The sequence below is a fragment of the Ciconia boyciana genome, chromosome 9 (assembly GCF_034638445.1).
Source record: "Ciconia boyciana chromosome 9, ASM3463844v1, whole genome shotgun sequence".
Taxonomy (NCBI): Eukaryota; Metazoa; Chordata; class Aves; order Ciconiiformes; family Ciconiidae; genus Ciconia; species Ciconia boyciana.
In genome coordinates, this window is record NC_132942.1 from 27,409,100 (window position 1) to 27,416,916 (window position 7,817).

Sequence of the window (7,817 nt, forward strand, 5' to 3'; positions counted from 1 at the left end):
GTATCTGGTATAAACAGAGAAGTAAGACACTTAGACATTCACTGAAAAATAAAGGGTGCAGATGGTTTAGGCAGTTATTGAAACATACCAAAAGGTTTTTTTGTGTAGAACATGGAAAAGAACAGCTACTTGGGTTGTATCCAATAGACAGGAGAACTGTCTTTCATTCATGTAGCCTCAAAGTAAAGTTTTAGGAAGGTAAACATCAGCATGGTCATGAAATCTTGTCCAAGGAAAAACAGCGTTAAACAGATCTAGGAGATCTTTCAAGAAACAGTATTAAGAGCACAAGTGCAAAGTGTTCCTGTGCAAACCAAAGAGAGGAAGGAAAGTAAGAAACCAGTTTAGTTAAATCACAAATTTTTCCCTTCAAACACAAGGACGAGGAGGGGAGAGTAGCCTTAAGATTACAAAGATTTGTAAATGTAATGGGATACAGTTAGACAGACCAATGCACAAAATATGATGCATGATGTCCCAGGCCACTGGGACATCAGTGGCCTGGTGAATTTCCTTGTAGTTCCTGTAAGAAGCTAGAATAATCACAGGGCTTCTGGAAATGAAGATCGTGTCACAGGGCTACAGCATAGCAAATATGGTGTCTTTCTCCTCTGGAGAGACATACAGTGACATACAGTGTTTTAGTAAGGCTTTTGACGTCATCCCACATGCTATTTATAGCTGAAATCTAGGAAGTTCGTTGAAATGCTGTAGTTGCTAGCAAAAGGAAGGGGGGGTTAAAACTAGTAGATTTTCCTGGGAGTCTGCTGGAGGCCCTGTACTTTTCAGTATTTTAATTAGCTGTGCGGGTCATGTAGGCTGTAGTATCCCCAACACTGGGGGTGTTTAAGAAGATGTCAGACAAGTATCTGCCAGGTGTGACACAGAACAGTTGATCCAGCCTTCAGGCAGGAGCATGAACTAGGTGACCTTCACAGTCCTTCCAGTCCCATCCTTCTGTGCCTCGCAACAAAATATTTTAAGCTAATATGCCAGAATTTAAACTGGAATGGCCGAGACAGAGGAAAGTATTCCTTTCTGCCAATCCTATTATGTGGGCTGTAACCTCTAGCAGAAGGGAGGGGGGAGCAAGGGATGCAGTAACATCTTAAATCACCACTGTAAGACTCAACAGAGCTCATCTGTCAGCAAGTCTTGACAGGAGAGTCCTAAAAAAACCCAAACAGGACTAGCAGGTCTGCAGACTAGGGGTTTTTTTTTCTTGTTCTTTTTTCCCCCCTTCTCCCTCCATTTAGTCTATCAGCCCTTATTTAAGGGAAGACAAACTCAGTTATGCTCGAGTTCAAATGAAACTTTCCAACTTACAAAGTTTCATTGAGTACCAAATGATGCCAAGCAAGCTTGCCTGTCCCTGGCTGACATAACATTGCGCAACTCCTGTCCCTGGGACCGGCACAAATACCAGTTATCAATCTCACAGGCAAGGGAAAGTTAAATGAAAGATTGAGGGAAACGTGCATGATGACAGACTAGCTTTGCACACCCCTGTTGGGTGTTGCAGCTTGCTCAGTCGTACTAAAAGTGTAGCTGTAACATGAGATGTAAATAGCTTTTACATTAGTGGGGTTTGGGGTCAGTACCTCAGACTGTCCATAAAAAAAGACTTTTGCAGATGTGGTGTGGGAGCCGGGGGACTTGGTTTCCTAATCACCTTTCTGCTCTTTGGTTTCCCTAGCTGAGCTGGTGAGCATTCCCCAGCCCTTGTGAGTGCTCTGAGCTGTGAATAGATGGAAACAACTGTTTGAGAGCTAAGGATTTAATCAAGCTACAAGGGTTAAAAAATGCTACTGGTAGTCTTATCCAAGGCTTGAAATACATGTTTATACAATGTACAATAAGGACCTAGAGCTACAAAAGAGCTAAATTATGCATCTAGGACTATACTGAGTGTGGATTGTATAAATAAAAGCTCTGAATAGTTTTAATTCCTTATGTGTGTTTTCAAAATACTCTTTGTTAATGCTCTTGAGTTTGGAATAACTTTTATGGGCAAGGGATCAACAGTGATGTGAAGATGAATTTCACGCCCCTCTTAATCCATGCCATGAAGTTATTCAAAAGTCAGTGAAAGATCAGTTCCAGTTCAGCCCACACTGATGCCCTAATCTGCGTGCTGTCATCAGGCAATAGTGAGTTTGGAACATGCCATATGGGAGCCTGGCAGATGTTGCACAAACTGCCTTTTCCTTCCTGCGCTTTCGTCAGTCATACGCTCTGTCACAGCAGCATGCAGGAATGGGATCATATCAGCCCCTCAGTAATTGCTCTAAGATTGCTTCATTTTGCCTATTGCACACTCACAGGCCTCTGCAGCGTTTGTTGTTTTCCATAATCCAGCCACATATCGGAAATTATATTGCAGTATTATCCCTGTTGCTTCTCTTTGTAGTAGCAAGAGTTCACTGGGAAGAACTATTGCGAGTGGCTTTGGGGACAGGTAATTTTCCAGAGACTACAAAATCCCAGCTCATGCTCTTTCGGGGAGTGGTTAAAACAGGATCCATCAAACCATACAGTATTTTGCCTTTTCTGACTGCTCATTGATGGGGGAACATCTGGATGGTGTTTGCAGGAAGGCACTGGTTACACTAGCCCATGCACCAAGCCAGCCAGATGCCACCCAACGTTGTGCAGAAAGCCACGGTCAGCATAAAACTGAGCCTGAGATAATAAGCCCTGCTTAGATTGTTTTGCATTAACGTGACTACACAGCGTTTATATTAGATGTGGTGGCATGAGGATGAGCAGAACAGATATACAACCACCTGGAGAGGAGGACACAGACTTTAGTAAAATCACTCTCTTTGGCTCCTTGTCTCTATCATTGTCAAGGATGTACTGTTACCTAGAGGTGCAACACTTCTTTCCAAAGTCAATTTCTTTTGCTCACTAAACTTACAGGTTTATTTCTGTGTTTCATCTTCTGAATGGAAATAGACTTTCCATTTCACCATGCCTCTAAATTAGGATGTCATCTTTGTTGTTGCTTTTTGTTTATATACAAATTGTTTCCAAATAGCTGTGTTCATAAATGCAGCTACTAAGCAAGGCTGCTTCCAAATGCATGCTACTGCACTGGTGTGTAACTGAGGTTCCCAAAATACAGTCCATTGTGAGAACCAGCAAAGAGCTGGGGGATTATTTAAAGGGACACATCACTTTCCGTAATCACCACTTTCAATTTTGTAAACACACAAGACATTAGTAAGTGCAAATCTGTACTGAAATGCATAAATATCCTGGGCTGGGCATCTTCTTTTTGTAGTTAATAAATAAATAAATAAAATAAATTATGATTAAACACAGCTTTCGATAAACCCTTTACGTTTCTCAAACTCAAGTATTTTGAACTGTTTTGGCCCTTGGTCCTGTGGTAGTTGCTTCCCTGCTGTCAGCTGAAATCCTGTCTGGATGGAGTTCGTTACAGTATCAGGTGCTTCTGCAGAACAAATAATGGTCTATTACAGTGACAAACATTACTGGGTGATGTTACATCCCATTGCGAAGTATTTATTTTCTAGATATGAAGAAATGCAGAAAAGCATCAATCTATCTTTGATGTGTGTGTAAGAAATGGAATAGTGTAGTACAGTGAGTTCATGTAATAGATATATATCTCAAAATACGTGTCAATCAGAAGAACAGGAGGTAATGTCACTTCCTTTTAAAGGGTGGAAGGGACAGTGCGTCCTACAAGAAAACAGGCATTGCTGATTTGTGCCAAATCTCATACTGTTGTAACGGACTGATTTATTTCATTTAGCTTGATCACTGAGGAGTTTACCTTTCAAATCACTAGAGCTGTAAGAAAAAGGAGAAAATACACATCATGCGTGTATAGGCAATTTGTGCCAAACTATTCAAAAGCAATATAGGTTGTCAGCAAACAGGGCTATTTGCTGTGTGCTGGTATCTGCTATATGTCGCATATTATCTGTAACAACTCTGCAATTCGTTCTTTCACTCTTGTTCTCTCTCTTTCATCACATTAGATTATGTAGAGGCACTTCAAGGTAAATTTTTAAAACTGTGTGGGAGATGCATGTTGGAGAAAAACTAAGCAGCAAATATCTTGAATGTTTTTTAGCACAACTCCATCTGTCACCTATTTTGACAACTTACCTGCTCATGTCACCTCTGTCTCACACTGCTGTGTTGAGTCATATTGTGTTATCTTGGAATAACATATTTTGGAGCCAGGGCTGCCTTAAAAATGCCGTATGCTTAGTAATTATAAGATAGGCTTCTCTGCATAAAGAATATACGGGACGGGTTATTTGTGTTCAGCCACCTCCACGGCCCTGCTGTGTCTGTAGTGTTATGCTGTAATGAACCCGCTCAGTGACACCGCACACTTAGGGAAGCTCAAGGTCAAGAGACTCATTTGCATCATGAGTGCAACACCTCTTGCTGGAGTACTATTCCACATTGCCCCCACTGATATGTCTTATTGCCAAACTGCTCCTTCCAGATTGTGCAAGATAACAAGTCAGGTAAGAACACTCAGAGATGACAGTGATATAAAATATTAATATGGCCTTATAGAAAACAATCTATAGGCTCTTAAAGCAGCTGTGATTTTGTTTTGCAGTTTACTGTACTAAAAGGGCACATTCAACTTGCAATCTAGGCAGTTTCAAAAGCGTGTTACCTGTAGGCTTCCTGATAATTTACAGTCACAAATTATTGTTTCTTTAAGCCTTTTCTGTCACTGTGTATAAGGGAGGAGCAGGAGAGAGAGAAGTGCTAGAACCAAAGTGAAAGCAGACTGAAAATACAGAGTGAAGCTGCCAGCTACACAAAATAAGCAAGGGGGGGAGGGGGAGGGGATAAAAGGAAATCCTCCCTCCCCACTCTCTTTTCCTTAATGGCTGCTACTTAGCGTTTCCCTAAGTGTCTCATGAAAAACCTCGAGGCAGAGTGTGGCCCTTTAGAAAGTCAGAGGAGGAGGGATAGCCTGAGGGGCTGGCTGGTGCCTCCCTATCCCAGCCACCAGGAAGCTCCAGCTGGTTTGGGGGTTTTGAGGTGAGAGAGCATGGGGCACGGGGGCTTCAGTAATTCACTAGGATGAGATACACACTTAATGGCATTTTTCAGAATTAATAATTAGTCACCGAGGGTACATGGAGATGAATACTAAAGCAAGTGGGAGTGATTGCTGCAAGGATGGTATTAAGTCTTTTTGTGCAGCGTAGGCTCCGATTCTACAACTGGTGGTAATGAACAGAAGGAGTCTCTCTGACTCCATTCAGCTGTCGATCAGGCCATACCCATGTCTAAATGCCAGAGCTGTCTGGCCAACTTGCCTGCTCACATTCTTGAGGGAAGTGTGATACGTGAGACTTGTTGTGGAATTTGGAGCCCGAATGCTTGTTAAGTACTAGAGCGCTGGTCCCGCTGCACGCCTTCCTAGTGTTCAGGCCTTCAAGGACTCCGATGTTATGATGTTTTGAAGCTGTGCAGAGAGAAAGTGCAGATCCTGGGAAATGGTAGAAAGGAAAAAGCTTAGGGATTTTGATTAGTGGTCATCCCTGTCTTAAAATACGTCAGTCTCCTAAGGACTACTCCCAGAGATGGTAAAACTGCTTAACTAGGTCCACAGCATAGATGGGCAAGGAGGAAGGAGTGCTCAAAAGCTTAGCTTTTTTTTTTGGGCCTGTAAGACAAGAGTCTGGCATTCCTGGGATTTAGGGATTTCCTCTCCTCTGGAGGCCTGGTGGACCTGGGAACAGGCTGTACAGTGCAAAGGCATTGTGTAATGTGTACTCCTCTTGCAGCTAGCAACCTCAGCGGGAGGCTGCAGGCTGGGCAGGATAGGGCTCAGAATCCTGGCACACATCATGAGATTAGCCAGTGTCAGCACAGTCCTTTGGCAAAACCAAATACAAGCATCAGATCACATTTATGCATCCAGCTCGTACCTGTTGTGCCAAGCTTGCACGAGTGGCACTCACTGCTAATAGATTTGGGGACACCAAGTGGCAATGGAAATGCATTGACTTACTTTCCATTGATGAGCTTTGCAGAGACAAAACATGTTTGTTTTAAACCAGCTCTGTACTTCAGTAAGATCATTTTGGAAGTCAAATGCATACATATTTCTCAGGTGGTTTCTATTACTTTAGGTGGATTTTCCTGGACTACGTCTTGCGTAAAGCTATGGGAGACAGCACATGGTATAAGAGGCAGCTCCTGAGCTGAAGAGCATCAGGCACGTGATACAGCGTACAGGCCCTTGACTAGTGAGCTAAGGAGACAATTATCTAGCATGAGTGCTATATCTGATTGCAGGTAGAAGATTCCTCTGCTTCACAGTGAGAACTGAAGTCCCAATACAGGAGTCGCAAAAACAATTGAACATGTGGCTTCCACCCAATTTCCCTAGCATTTCCCCCTCTTTGTGTAGGACTGTAATGACAAGATGTTGCATGGCAGAACTGTAGCTGCTAATAAGAAAGTTCACAAGACTGAGGAGCTGGAACAGCACTTCTGTAAGCTTAGTAGCGGATCATTGGCCTAGGAGGATGGAGAGCCAGCCTGACCCCTGCCAGGGGCTTTTCCATGTAAGATTTATTTATATTTATTATTGCAGATTTCTTGTTTGCACTTAGGCTTTGGATGACAGGGAGGGATAAGGGAAGCTGCAGGGCTACTGTTAACCTTTTTCTCTCCAAATACCGGTCTAGCCCCAGTACTGCTGGGGGCAGGCACAGGGTGGTCTCCCAAGTTTTGGGTTCTCCCAGAGGCTCTCTAGCCTTTCCTACACATCTGAAGTTCATGTTTCCATGCTTGAGCCTGGTGGACCATGTAAAATGGGGTCTTTAAGGTAGAGTCCCATTAAATATGACAGCTTCAGCAAAAATGAAACACTGTCATTTCTTTCCTGGGGCTTAGACTGCACCAGGTCGGACTCGGCAGAACTTTCAGCCAAGTCACAGAAGAGGCATCTTGGTTGCAGCAGCCATAACAGCATGGTCTCACCAGCCCTGCCTAGCGCAGCCCGGCACCAGCCTGCGTAGCTGGGGAAGGTTTAGCACTGGGAGCATGGTGGGTGCAGGCCAGCCCTTCTCTTCCCTGAGTGCACCCAGACCACCTGGCACACCCACCTGAGAAAACCCTCCCATCTCTGCCTATCTTCTGCTGGCAGCGCTCAGAGAGTTGAGGGGCGGATGCTACCGAAAGTTTATCTTGGGATCAAACACCAGGTGTTACAAAGGTCATTAATGTTTTCCAAGTAACGTTCTGTTTGCTTCTCAAAGCCTTTACCAAGTTTCTCTGAGGGGTGTTCATAAAGTGCTCTGGATGTCTCTCAATAAAAAAGGTAGCAGGTTTCTAAACCATTTTGTGATACATCAGCAACATCTCAGAAGAGTATGTTCTTGCTACTTGGAGTTGTTCAGGTTGGCTTCCTCATCAACTGAACTCTTACACGTGGAATAAAACAAAAGTCTATATTGTTTATATTTTAGCAGTTTTGCAGATTTAGGAGTGTTATATTAACTGAAACATGCCTCGGCTGTTAATTTAGGTTTCACAGTCTATCCCCACTGAACGTTATTTTTATGATATAGTGATCTTGTGACGTGTATCGCTCTTGACTGGTTTTCCTCTGGCAATCAATTCAGCCAGTTTAGAAATTCAGAGGAGGATGCAGGATTACTTGCAGAATGGATGCATCAAAAGACATTGTTCTACTAACAGTCAATCATATAACTAAAACAGGTCAGTTAGGGATGGTGAAGGTACTGTTTTGTTTCATTTTAAGGTATATACCCAGGTTTGATACATTTTCCAAA